Source organism: Stegostoma tigrinum, chromosome 2 (genome assembly GCF_030684315.1).
Source record: "Stegostoma tigrinum isolate sSteTig4 chromosome 2, sSteTig4.hap1, whole genome shotgun sequence".
Classification (NCBI taxonomy): domain Eukaryota; kingdom Metazoa; phylum Chordata; class Chondrichthyes; order Orectolobiformes; family Stegostomatidae; genus Stegostoma; species Stegostoma tigrinum.
Genome location: NC_081355.1, coordinates 25,054,678 through 25,069,789, shown reverse-complemented (window position 1 = coordinate 25,069,789; position 15,112 = coordinate 25,054,678). Strand labels below are relative to the sequence as shown.

At 41.5% G+C, this 15,112-nt stretch overlaps 1 protein-coding gene across 6 annotated transcripts in view; it reads left to right on the top strand.

Moving 5' to 3' along the window:
* Positions 1–15,112, top strand: part of LOC125448871 (catenin delta-2-like) — a 1,175,930-nt gene that overhangs the window by 204,239 nt on the left and 956,579 nt on the right. The gene's annotated exons all lie outside the window — the stretch shown is intronic.

The following is a 15,112-nucleotide window of genomic DNA, read 5'->3' as shown; positions in this document are numbered from 1 at the left end:
AAAACGTTAGGCAATAGCAGAAGCACTGTGTGCAGCTCTGGTCACCACACTAGGAAAGATATCTCTCTGATGAAGGGTCTAGGCCCGAAACGTCAGCTTTTGTGCTCCTGAGATGCTGCTTGGCCTGCTGTGTTCATCCAGCCTCACATTTTATTATCTTGGAATCTCCAGCATCTGCAGTTCCCATTATCTCTTATCTAGGAAAGATATGGTTGCATTAGAGATTCACCAGGATGTTGCCTGAACTGAAGAATTTCAGCTATGAAAATAAGCTAGGAATGTTTTCCTTTGAACACAGAAGGCTGAGGCACAGTCTGATTGTAGTCTACAAAATAATGACAGACATGAGTAGGGTAGAGAGGAAGAAACTCTCCCCTTAGTGAAGGGGCCAATAACCTGGGGAAATAGATTTTAGATAAGGGGAAGTTGGTTTAACGGGGAAACATTGTAGATTATAATGCTATGAGTCGAGTGCTGGAAAACTGGGACATGATGTGCCGAGGGGACTTCTCTGTGCTATAATACTCAATAGTGAAATTTATAGGGGTCTGAACGATGTGAGATGTGAGGCAGAATTTGGTGTAAGTGCTTGACATGTCTTCTATGAGTTTCACAAGCAGCATGATGAGATTTTCACGAGACAATGGCAGGATGCCAATTGATAGGAATTATTGCCTGTGAAATGCCAAGTTAAGCCACAGTTCACCTCATTGATATTCAACATCCCATGTCACCAAACTTGCCAAAACAAGTTATGTATTAGGAAATTTGAGAAGGAAACCAGAATAGGTACCTGGTGCATTCAGCACACAGTGTACTCTGAACATAGCAAGCTCAGCTGCATAGATGCTGACCAAACACATCCCACGTGCAAGGACATTGACAAACAACATGTGACAGCCTCTAAGAACCCTCATGGCACATCTCTGATTCATTTACAGAACACTTCTTCACTCTAATGCTGCACCTCAGGCTTTAGCAGTGATTATCCATTGTAATGCTGCAGCAAGAACACTGTACTCAGGGACCTGCTACCCAGTTCATGGATTGGGCCAGGCTGCATCTCTTGGGCTTTTTATTTGCTCTTGTAGTACTCATTCACTCACAGCCAATCTGGATGCTCACATCATCCCCTGTGGCACGGTGTCTCAGTGATTAGCACTGCTGCCTCACAGTACCAGGGACCAGGGTTCGATTCCACCTTCGGGTGACTATCTGTGTGGAGTTCGCACATTCTCCCTGTGTCTGCATGGGTTTCCTCCGCGCACTCTGATTTCATCCCACAATTGAAAAGATGTGCAAATTAGGTGGATCGGCCAAACTAAATTGGTCATAGTGTCCAGGGATATCAAGGTGGATTAGCTGTGGAAAATCCAGGGATGGGGCAGGGCTTTGGTCTGGGTGTGTTGCTGTTTGGAGGGGTTGGTGTGGACTCACTGGGCCAAATGGCCTGCTTCCACACTGGTTCTATGATATCTGCTTTGACATTTTACACTTTTCCCCTTACCAGGCTCATATTATTGCTGTATTGCTATGTCATTTAACCCAGACACAAAACCAGTTCTTTTGGTTTTTATTCACAAAACCAGGAAGTTTGTCATAGTTGTATCAGTGATAATGGGAACTGCAGATGCTGGAGAATCCAAGATAATAAAATGTAAGGCTGGATGAACACAGCACGCCCAGCAGCATCTCAGGAGCACAAAAGCTGACGTTTCGGGCCTAGACCCTTCATCAGAGAGCTTCATCAGAGTTTGTCATAGTTGTCAGCATACCTCAGTGAAGTCAAGAAAGATAGCCTTTGCTCCCAGCACATTAATTCATGGGCCTATGATCACAGACATGTCAGTCAGTCAGCCAGCCACTGGGCGTGGCCAGAATCAGGATCCTCTCCCAGGGGCGAGGAGCGAAATGACAGGCAGCCCTCTACCTCCACGTGTCTTGTCCCTTCTGTACTAATGAGAGTTGTTATCCTCTTGGATTGTGACAGATAGGTATTATGGGAGATAAAGGAGGGTAGCACAGCTATTATTGTTTAGTGCAGACAGGCGGTGTCCTCAGTTAATGATGTTTGGAGTTTGGGTAAGTGACAGCGAGTGAGGGAAGATGTTGGATAAATGTTAATTTCAGTTTCACTGTCTGTGGTGTAAACAACATTGAAATTTGGAAGCTTGTGGTTATGTAATGCCTGTGGCCATTTTAAGGCAGCATTTTTCAGTTCCTTTTTTAAAACCATTTCAATCTATTTCTGAAGAAGGGTCTAGGCCCTAAACATTAGCTTTCCTGCTCCTATGATGATGCTTGGCCTGCTGTGTTCATCCAGCTCTACACCTTGTTATCTCAATCGATTAAAATGTTACTAAATCGAATAGTGGAATCTCAAAATCAATAGTCCATATTTTGCATCATTGACGAATGTCTGCTAGACTACCTTTCTTTCCCCTCTAAACCTCTCTCATTCAATTCCACTCTTGATACTGTTCCAATGGCAAACTGTAACTGAAAGACCAGATGGGAATGAACAGTTCTGATCTCCTGATTGATGGCTTTGCAGGATTTAGTGGGGGACACTCATCCTTCCCCTACCTTTCTGAAAAAATGCCCAGCCCATAATAGAATTATTCCAATTTAACTTCAGGGTTTCATTTAATCTGGATTGATGAGATTCAGCAAGTGTTTAGCTAGAGTCAGTCAGCTTTTAACATCAGTCTAAATGACATATTTCTTCAGATTCCAGCCATACGCCTTGCTGAGACTTTTTCTTCTTTCTCACTGAGCCTTGCCTGAGGCCATTGAGGGAACTACAAAGGGAGAAAACACTGAGCACTAATTCAATATCTGTTTGTTGTGGAGACCTGCCAGTCAGAGTGTGCGACCAGATTGTGAATACAATCTGCTCTGCTGTAGTAACAAATTTTGAATGCAGAATAAATTTGGATTTAAGCTGCTTGTGATCATACAAATAAAGCATGGACTCCAAACTGCAACTTACATAATTCTGTTGTCAGCTCTCTGAAAAGAAATAAATCTCTCCAGGTGTAACTCAGGGAGATATACCTTTAAATAAGTAAATTTTACAGTATGGTTTCACAGCTACCTGGCAATGCCATACTTATCTCAACTCTCTCAAAATACCACCCTGATGGCCCATTACCTTTGATTGTACAGCAGGATACTGGGAGATGACATCAAGTTGTTAAACACTTTGAGCCTATGTCGTATAATGGAGAGGTCAGCCACCAATTGATGAGTATTTAAGAAGTAATTAAAGCATATGTTTAATGCTTCCATTTAATTTCGATGAAGTAAGTATGTCAACAAACAGAAAGAAGTGAAGTTATATAATGTTTATCAACAGTATTCTTTCATTGTCTCTATGTGTATATAGGCTTGAGTAATGTTTATATTTTTGACCATAAAACAAAGTATGTTACTTGTGTTCCTGCAGTCAACTAATTTATGGTTAAGGCCATGTTTTTAAATGTTCACATTAACAGTTTAGTAAAGAGCCATACGGTGCAGTGTGGCATATACCTACCACAAATGGTCTCAGTTCAAGTTCCGCCTCATAATTTGATAGCCGTAGAGGTGCATCATAACACATAATGGTGATTGAAAAAGCAGTTTAATAACACTGGTGTGATAATCGATAATTGTGAAGTAAAGTGCACTAAAAGATGGACTGATGATTTTCTCAGATGAGGCTATTTTTGACACATTCCAGTGATTTACCACTCTGAAGAAAAATGAAACTTTGCTGACTTAAGTGGAAACAAATTAGAGTGTTAAAATCCTAGGGTGTACCTGAACAAAATAAACAGGATTCATTCCAAATCATTACCAAAATCCAGTTATGTCAAGCAATGTGAACACTCTTAAAATCTATCCAACCTTTAGGCAAACTATCCTTGTCACAACATTTAAACTTATACTTAACTGTTCTAGTTAGCTAGAACTGTGCAACTTTTACAATAGAGTTGTTTTATTCCTCAAGAGAATAATTGTTTACTGAGAAATATGTAATTTTACTAAATTATTGCTTTTATTAAATCCTATGGCATCTTTTCATCTAAGTTATAAATCTAGCTTTTCCAGTTTGAGTGCATGACTACATAAGTGGTTTGAAGTTTAAAAATCTAACTTAGGACTTCATTTTGTTACATTTTGACTTCATATAAAATTCTACCATATTATGATCAATGTTCCCTAATGATTCATATGAGATGAGTTTATTAATGAAACCTGTCTCATTCCATAAAACTACATCTAAAATAGCCGAGATAACAAGGTGCAGAGCTGGATGAACACAGCAGGCCAAGCGCATCAGAGGAGCAGGAAGGCTGACATTTTGGGCCTAGACCCTTCTTCAGAAAATAGCCTGTTCTCTACTTAATTCCCTGAAATATTATTCTATGAAGCTGTCTCAAATGCATTGCATAAAAAAACCTATAAAACCATAAAAAAGACTATTTTTACACTTTTGTTCTCCGAGTTTATGTAAAGTGGAAATTCCTGGGTTAATGTCATTCCCTTGCTTTGTGCTCCTGACTTATGCCCCTGTCCAATACCCTGGTTAGTATTCAGGAGCTTATAGATTTCTACCACTTTTTTTTGTTTTGGATGGCCCATTGTTATTTTTCAGGCCCATACATACTAATCTTACATTTAGATTTCCTGAACAAAAATCCGATGTGCTTGTGGTCTTCTTTGCATCCTTTATTTTCAGGACTATCCCAACTCATTTTCCATTTTTCTATTACCCTGGAATGTCTAATTCCTTCCCATGTCTCTGTAAAGTACATAGGAATATAAGAAGTAGGTGCAGGAATAAGCCAACTTTGTTCCTGAAGCCTTCTTTGCTGTTCAGTAAGATCATGGCAGATCATCTAACTCAATTCCTCACTCCTCTCACCATTTCTAAATGTATTAAATCCCTTAGTAACTAAATTCCTTTTCTTCTCTGTCTTGGGTGGATTCAATGGCTGATCTTCTACAGCCATCTGGGTATAGGATTCCAAAAATTTCCAAAAACTACCCCAGATGTGCCCTTCACAAGATTTGATCAACTGTAGTAAAACTTCTTTCTTCAATGTTTTGTTGTAAAGCTAGATATTACATTTGGCTTCCTAATTGTCAAAGTTAACTTTCTGTGATTTATGTATGTGAACTACACTCTTGGAAACATTTCCCAGTCTCTCTCACTCAAAATGCATCTGCTTTTCTGTATATTTTCTATCAAAATGAGCAGTTTCACATTTTTCCAAATACTTCATCTGTCATATTTCTGCACCTTTGCAGCCTCCTTGCTCCCTTACAGTTTACTTACCTTCTTAGTCTGTACAGTCAGCCAACTAGGACACATTAGATTGCTACCTCAAAGTTAATGATATAGTTTGCAAATAGCTGGAGCCCAAGTCCTTCCCCAGTTCCTCTCTCTCTTCCTTACTAATTTGAAATTCATCTACTGTCCTAGATATTTGATTCACAATGATCAGTGACTCAGTCCAGTTTGAATGGAGTCCATCTCAATGGAACAGCTCCCTCTTTCCTTAACACTGATACTGATGTCTTATGAATTTAAACCTTTATTATCCGTATCATTCTTTCAGTCACAAATTTAAAATTCTCATCCTTTAGTCTTTGTCCCATTTTTGCATGGCTTGGGCAGAAATCCAGAGGTTTTGCCTTTGAGGTTGTTCTTTTCAATTTGCATCTTAACTCAGATTCCCACAGCAGAATCTCATTCCTAGTTTGACCAATATTTTTAGTCCTGGTATGGACTACAGTGACTGGATCCTGCTCCTCCACCTCCAAGTTCTCCTTCAAACATGGGGTGATGTCCTTAACCCTGGATCCGGGCATCCAGCATTAGCTTCAGAACTCCTTGTCATGACCTCAGAGGACAGGAACGATCCCTTACCACTAGAATATTTCACTTGCCACATTGGAATGGCCTCTTCTATCATGGCTGCATGGTACATTTACCCAATTTTCAGTAAGTACCTTGTGTTTGTCAGTCAATGGCAAATGCTGAGACTCCTTCATCACTTGGCCTAATGTCCTTTACCTGCATGATTTGCAGTGACATCCTTCCGTCCCAGACATGGACCAAATACAAACAATTACCTGAAAGGTATGACTGTCTCCTGGGTAAAGATAGCCAGTTAAGTTTCATGGAATCAGAGCTTAAGCACAGAAATCAGCCGTAAATGATAAATGATTACTTTTGGAATGATGATAGATAATGGTGTTCCAGTTCCGTGCTAGGGCCATTTAGGTTTTCTATATGTAAATAACTTCCACTTTGGGGTACAATTAAGAATTTCAAAACTTGCTGATAATACCTGGCAAATATTGAGGATGATACAAATCATCAGCAATATGATTTTACAGGGTAAAGAAACAAGTAGACAAGTGACAGATGGAATTTTAAATTGAGCTGTACACAGTCTTGTATTTTGACAGAGAGAGGCAATATTGACTTACAGCATTGTTCTAAACAGTGTGCCGGGATGGAGGGCTTAGCTATCCACGTGCATCCATTCTTGAAAGTGGTAGGACATATGGGATCTTTGGCTTCAGTCATGGAAACATTGAGCACAAAAGCAGAAAGTTTGCTGATTTTTTTAATAAAGTTTTGTTTATAAAGGTGTGGTTAGGACTGACGTGTGTATTGTTTCCAGTTCTAATTACCACCGAAGTAACAAAGGCCTCGAGAGTGTGCATCCAAAATTTATCAGAATGCTTGCCAGGATAGTAACTGTTAGTTTGGAAAATCTAGGATGGCTGTGCAAGAAGCAAAGGTGATTGAGGTGAAGTGTGATACAGGTGGACAAAATCGTCATAAGTTTAGATAAGATAGACATAGCAAATTCTTATTAGCTAATACTATAATGATGATGGAATGCATGTTTAAGGTTTTGGTGAAGGGATGTAGAGAGAATGTGTGCCAGAATTTTAAGTAATGAGTGGTAATAATCTGAAACTGACTCCCCAAGGGTCAAGTGGAAGTGATGAGCGATTTCAAAATGAAATTGAATAGGCATTCGAGGATAATTAACCTGTGGGCCGTTGGGTATTGAACAGTGGAATGATACTGACTGGATTGTTCTGTGGAGAAACAGTATGGACTGGATGTGCTAAATGACCACATTCCATGCAGAATATAAACCTATTGGCTGAGGGTTGAATTCTGCCCCTCAATGGGAGAAAGTTTTGCTCTGGAGAACTACCAGCTAAGCAATTTGGCTCTAGGTCCAACATTCGCAGTAGCACAAGAACTCAGTTATGCGCACTCCTGACACCACAGGCAGATCTATGCAGAACTTTGAATGAATCCCAGGGCTGGGGAGGAATCAGGTAGCCCAGGGATGTGAAAAGAAGTGGGAGAATAGGTTTTGGAGGTCAGCAAGGAGGAATAAAGTGAGGGAAAGAACGTCGTGGTAGGATGCCGCTGATGGAAATAATACCCCCACCACTCCCCCATTAATGATACCCCATTCTTTCATTGACACCTTCTCACCATTTGTTTTTAAAAATAAACAGCCTGCCACTCCTACCTCTTTTTCTAATTTACACTTGGTGTCACTGACTGGGCCAGCATATGTTGGTTGTCCCTAGTTGCCCTTGAGAGGGTGGTGAGTTACCTCTTCAACCACTACAGGCCAACTGTAATATATCATGGACAGTGTAATGCTGACTCATAGAATCCCTACAGTGTGGAAACAGGCTCTTCGCCCCAACAAGTCCACACCGACCCTGACAGCATCACCCCCAGACTTATACACCTATAACCCACCTAATCTACACATCCCTGAACACTACAGGGCAATTTAGCCTGGCCAGTCCACCCAGTCTGCACATCTTTGGATTGTGGGAAGAAACCAGAGCACCCAGAGGATACCCATGCAGACACAGGGAGAATGTGCAAACTCCACACAGTCGCCTGAGGGTGGAATCAAACCCAGGTCCCTGGCACTGTGAGGCAGCAGTGCTAACCACTGAGCTACCATGCTACCCCGTCAGTTGCCTTGCTGACAATATTTGTGGCCAGCCACCTACTGTTGTGGAGACAACTCAGGTAGGTGGGCATGGCACCCTCATATTTTATTGCCTCCCTGCTGTACAAAATAAAGCCATGGGGGAATGGCATAAAATCCACTCCTAGAATTCTAAGATGCACTGCGTCTGGGATAGGGTATTTCGGAATCTTGAAATCCAGCTCAACCATCTTGAGCTAAGGTTCATTGAGCTGCTCACACTTGCCGTAGATGTGGTTGCTTGTACTGTACTGTCTTCAACCTCCACATGCTGTGCTGCCAACTGTATCTAACTGCAATATAGTTTAATCTTTAACGTCAAATACAATTTACTTGTGTAAATCTTAATTGTTTTGGTGGATTCTGAGTTTCTTTGAGTTTTCTGGAGGAATGCTCACAATGAGGCCCAGTGGGCTTTCTTGCTCTATGTTACCAAACTCACCTTCCTAAGCACCTGCCCCACCCTATGACATCCCTCACATCTGATTCCACCCCTGTTTTAACACATACTGTTCTTGGAATAACTCCCGACTTAACAGGTATCTTGGAACTCACCAGCATCCCTTGCACCGACACCATCTTTAAAAGCCCATCGTGCACCCGATCAACCACTGTCAGTCCAAAGCTGCCCTGCAAACTTCCTGAGGCATGCTTCAGCCTTGGCAGGCAGAGAGAAGTCAGAGCCCTGCTTTTTGTTCCTGCTGGCTGGGATGATGCAGAGGTAGAATTTCCCCATTCTGTTGGATCAGCAGTGAAGGACAAAACACCAGACCAAGCTGGGATAATAAAATGTGAGACTGGATGAACACAGCAGGCCAAGCAGCATCTCAGGAGCATAAAAGCTGACGTTCCGGGCCTAGACCCTTCATCAGAGCCTTCAGAACTCCTTGCCATGACCTCAGAGGACAGGAACGATCCCTTACCACTAAAATATTTCACTTGCCACATTGGAATGGCCTCTTCTATCATGGCTGCATGGTACATATACCCACTTTTCAGTAAGTACCTTGTGTTTGTCAGTCAATGGCAAATGCTGAGACTCCTTCATCACTTGGCCTAATGTCCTTTACCTGCATGATTTGCAGTGACATCCTTCTGTCCCTGACATGGACCAAGATGAAGGGTCTAGGCCCGAAACGTCAGCTTTTGTGCTGCTGAGATGCTGCTTGGCCTGCTGTGTTCATCCAGCCTCACATTTTATTATCTTGGATTCTCCAGCATCTGCAGTTCCCATTATCTCTCACCAGACCAAGCTGGACCTGGTACAAGATTGCCACCCATATCAGTGCAGTCTCAGCCCTCTGGAGGAATGTCCACCACTTATTCAAAAGGTCAATGACCTTCTTCACTGCACCAGCACAAGGGCCACTGTCTTCTTTCCGATAGTTTACAATCATTTTATTGCTGTTACTGTACCAATCTTATACCAATGCTCATGCTCACCCTCTCTTGTGCATGCAACATCTTCCCCCACTCGTTTTCACCCTTCGACCCCCAACAGCACTAACCTTGCAAGTCAACTGTGTTGCCTACTCATGCACTCAGAACTCCTCTCCACCAGCAGCAAAAGCAATAGCTGCCCAGTGAGAGATATACCACATCGCTTGTTAAAAGCATCTAATGACACAAGATGCTCCCAATATTGAGATTGGCCTTGCCACGCTTCTCAACTAATTATCCCACACATCTCAACATGGTCCACATCATTCAGACTCTATGAGATTCTGTCCTTAGATTGATTTTACCATTAACAATATGTCAACTAATTTGAAATAGTTAAATTACATAACTTAGTCATTATAGATCCTGAGTTTTAAATACCTACTGTCTCAATCTTATACCAACTCTTTAAAATGTTAAAGTACAAACAAAGAACCTTATATCCTTACTGGACTGAATTCCTACTCTCATCAAACTGTCACCTTTTCCTTCGGTTTATGATGTACTCCATTCACATTGCAGTGTGTGGGTTCACTCCTTGCTTCAGATCAGATCGCAAGATGGTCTACCAGCTGATCCACGAGTGGTTGACATAAACTTATTTAATTCAATATCCAGGTGGAGCTCGGGCTGCATCAATGTATGAAAGTAATAGACGTGATAAAGTCTGTCCACAGAGGCTTAAGACCTTATGCATAATGGCATAACTGTCCCTGGCAGAGATTAAATGGCTCTGAATAAATGAAGCTCTAGATGAGACATTCTAGTAAAAGTCACCTCTAATTTTCATATTTTTCATTGAGTACCTTTTAAGTTAGAAAAAGAAACTGGATGCTGGAAAACTTGATACAAAAATGGAAATTATTTTAAAATCTCAGCAGGTCTGGCAGCAGAGAAATCAGAGTTAAAGTTTCAGGTCCAGTGATCCTTTTTCAGATCAATTCATGGCATTTTATAGTGTCTTCCCCCACACACCCCCAACCCCAACTATTGCGTAAATGCTACCCTTTCCACACTTCATGTCAGGTCTGATGAAGAGTCATCTCAACTCAAAACATTAGCTTGCTCTCTCTCCATGGATGCTACATGACCTGCGATGACCTCCAGTATTTGTTGCTTTCAGTAAAGATTCCAGCTTTTGCAGCAATTTGCTCCTACCTGGAATGGTCACATGCTTTGTTTAATGATAGAACTTTTTTATGGAGATTTATTCTGCAAGTCTTCTTTATGTGAAAGTCTCCAGTTTCACTTCAGACCTAATAACTTTGCACTTGTATCACCTATTTTGTGATCACAGTTTGAAATTAGGTAATTTGCCTGCACTACCTTTGGGTGTGATTCTTTACCTGCTTTCCACACCATTATTTACACTTTACATTGATTATATTACTTAGGTGAAGGATCAACCATAACCCTGATTCCTTTCCCTTCTCCACCTCTGCCATTCTCATTTCTGTGTGGGTTGCACTGCTTTATGGTTTCAAATATCTTCATTGATCAATCACCAAATAGCTAGTTGGAAATGTTAACATGTTATTGGAAACCATTTCCTCTAAATTATTACTAAATAGAATAAACAGCAAGAGAGCCAATACAACACAATGGAACTGCACTATTCATTTTGACAAGAATAGGTCTATTCCATGAATTGTTACTTTGAACTGCTAAGCCAACCTACAAATCACTTCACCAATATGCTATTCATTCTGTGAGCTTTGATCTTCTTTCAAAAAATCCTATTTGGGAAATTTATTAAATAATTTTTGAAAAAAATCAAAAAAAATTACTGGCCCACAACAATTTTCTATTGAATTAGAGGTTGTCTCAAATAATTCTATCAAATTTGTAAAGCTATCAACATTGATCATTGATCATGGCCTCAACACCTTTCAAGTTAATTTCACAGACACTGATCTATTTGTAATTTTTTAATTGTTCACTTCTTTTTTCAAATTCTAACAGGTCCCCAATTTTTGTGGCCCATTGCAAGTTAAACATTGAAGTGATCTTCTGTAAGGATTAGCATTGTATCATGGCTAATTCTGCTCCTAGATTGGAGTTCTGCCTCTTTAAAGAGACAAAAGCTAATTATTTGCAAAGATGCTTAGGTAAAATTTTACTTGTAGGTTGATGCATAAGCAGGGTCAAGGCTCATTATAAAATGTTTTTAAGTTCATGCTCCAGGTTAACTTATGAATGCAACTTCTTTTCAAACTATTATTTTGCATTTTGACACAAAATGGAGTGTGAAGTAAAATGGTGAATAAAACGCATACTGAGTAGACAAATACTGATTTGCTCTGTCTTTGCTAGATGGAAATAGGCCGTGAGGGATTGGATGCATTATAGAAATGTCTGGCTAAACTAGTGCCCATTTAAGCTGTGATGCTGCTGTAGTCTGCCAATCACAGTGGTGCCCTGTTTGCAGGGTCCCACTGATTTTTGTCCAGGTTTGGACAGACACAGTGACACCATAAACTGAAGCATTTGCAAGCATCTTCAGCCTGAAGTGGAGAGTGGATAATCCATCGTGGCCATGTTCTGAGATCTCCAGTGTCACAGATCCCAGCCTTTAGCCAATTCAATTTATACCGTTTGATAACAAGAAATGGCTGAAGGTACTAGATACTGCAAAAGCCACGGATCATAACAAGATTTTGGCAATAGGCCTGAGACATGCTCCAGAACTAGCCATCACCCTAACCAAGCTGTTCTAGTACAGCCACGACACTAACATTTAACTGACAATGCAGAAGATTACCTAAGCATGTCCAATCTGCAAAAAGCAGGACAAATCCAACCCCGCCACTTACTGCCACAAGAGTCTATTCTAATTTATCATCAAAGAGATGAAAGGTGTTATTAACAATACTAACAAGCAGCACTTAAGTGTGAGGAGCAGCACCTTATATTCCACCTTGGAAGGTTGCAACCCAATGGTCTCAATGTGGACTTTACCAGTTTCAAAATCTCCCCATCCCCCAGCCTCATCCCAAGACCAACTCTCCCTCTCATCCCCGCCTCCTTGACCTGTCCATTTTCTCTCCCACCTATCTGCTTCTCCCACCTCACTGACCAATCCCTACCACTACCTACCTGCTATCACCATCCCACCTACCTTCCCCAGCCCAGCACCCCCCATTTATCTCACAGCCCACTTCCCCTCCCCCATTTCTGAAGAAAGATCCTGACCCGAAAAATCAGCTTTCCTACTCCTCTGATGCTGACTGGCCTGCTGTGTTCCTCCAGCTTCACACTGTGCTATTTCAAATATAACCTGCTGTTTGAGCTTAGTTATGTTCCACAAAGCCCGCTGAGCACCCTTCATTGCAACCTTTGTCCAAGAGAGGATGTGGGAATGACTGCACTTGATATCAAGGTAGCACTTGACTGAGTGTGACAACAAAGAGACTTAGCAAAACTGGAATCAAAGGGAATCATGGAAAAATTCTCCACTGGTTGAAGTAATTCCTAACACATGGAAGATGGTTGTGGATGTTGGATGTCAACTGTTTCAGCCCCAGGATATTTCTGCAGGTGTTCCTCAGGGTAGTACCATTGGCCCAACCATCTTCAGTTGCTTTATCAATGATCTTTCGCTGCTTTATCAATGATCTTTCCTCCATCATAATGTGAGAAGTGGGGATGATTGCACAGTGTTGAATACCATTCACAAGTCCTCAGATATTCAAGCAGTCGATGTTCAAATGCAGCAAAACCTGAACAGTATCCAAGCTTGTGCAGATTTATGGCAAGTAGCATTAGCATTATGGATATCCCAGACTATGATCACTGCCAACTATAGAGAACCCAGCCATTGGCTTCTTGGCACTCAATGGCATCACCACTGAATCCGCACATCCTGGGGTTAACATTGACTAGAAACTGAAATGGACCACCCATGTAAGTACCAAATGTACAAGAGTCGGTCAGGGTGTAGAAATTCTGAAGTGAGCAACTTACTTCCTGACTCCACAAAACCTGTCCACTATCTACAAGGCGCAAGTCAGGAGTGTGATGGATTTTTTTTGCCTGAATGCTTCCACAGCTATGTATTCCTGTTTTCTTAGAAGGTTGACACCATCCAAGGTAAAGCAAGCCTCTTAATTGACACTTCGTCTACCACCTTCAAAATTCATTCTCTCAGCTGCCAAGACAAAATGGCACCAGTATTTACCAAGGGCAAGAAACAATGCAGCAAGTCACCAAGGTTCCCTAAATATCATCTTCTAAACCTTTGCCCAGTTCCACTGGAAGAGCCAGTGCAGCAGATACATGGGAATACCACCACCTGCAAGTTCCTCTCCAACTTGCACATCATCCTAACTTGGCAAAATATCACTTTTCCCTCACACTTCACTGGATCAAAATACAGAAACTTCCTTCCTAACTGCCCACTGGGTAAGCCTACCCCAAATAAACCGTGGTAGTCCAAGGAGGTAGCTCACCCTCACCCTCTCTAGTACAGTTAGGGGTGTGTAATAAGTACTGGCCCAGCCAGAAAATTAGTTAAAGAAGCACTCTAGTCAGTGGTGAACAAGTCTAACTAGTCATCCTTAAAGGAAATGCTCAGTCAAAATAGACAAAGATCCATACTATTAACTCCTAAGGTCCAGGAGAAGTATAAATATTTCCACCTCGTCCCACAAAAAAGATCCCATCTGCTGCTGGCATTTCCTCCACCCTCATCCAACCTCAAGTCAAAGCTCCCTATGTAGCTCTTCAGAGCAGCCACCTGATTTCCTGCCTCACTCTTCCCACCCTCTTACCTTATCCATCCAATGCAAACCACTAAATGGACTGCAGTTGTTGATTCAGCCCTTGCTCTCATCATGCACTTGAGGCCCAATCATAATTCTACTCAAGTCTTGTGGTTTAGAGACCATATGAATAGCCCAATATAACCATCATCATTCCAGAATGAAACCCTTCCCCACTGTACACTTTCTGCTTGCATTATTCAATGGTCTGTGCCATTGCTCGCAGTTTTTTGGTATTATTTTGTTGTTTGGGAAATGGAAACATGTGAGGAAGAGGATGATAACTCAGGAGTGGTGCAGGTTGTCTTCAGTGGATTGGAGCTAGTAAAATGGTGATGCAAAAGGTTGAGCTAGGATGACTGCAAATCAAAAAATATTCTGTTTTTTATAAATAAGTCAGAGTTACACAGCACGGAAACAAACTCTTCGTTCCAACCTGTCTATGCCAAGCAATTATCCAAAACGGATCTAGTCTCATTTGCCAACATTTGGCCTACATCCCTGTGAACCCTTACCTATTCATCGAGCAGAAAACACAGAGCTGTACAGCACGGGAATGGGCCCTTCCGCCACGATGTTCTACCAAACATGATGCTGGATTAAACTAATCGCTTCTGCCTGCCCTTGGTCCATATCCATGCATTTCTTGCGTACTCATGTGCTTATATAAAAGTCTCTGAAACACCCTTATCGTACCTGCCTCCACCAGATGCATAGAACATAGAACTGTACAGCACAGGAAAGCACCCATCAGCTCACAATGTTGTGCCAAACGTGATACCAAATGAAACTAATCCCTTCTGTATGCCATTGGTCCGTATCCCTCCAATCTTTGTATAATTCATTATCTGAAAGGCCCTATGGCATCTGCCT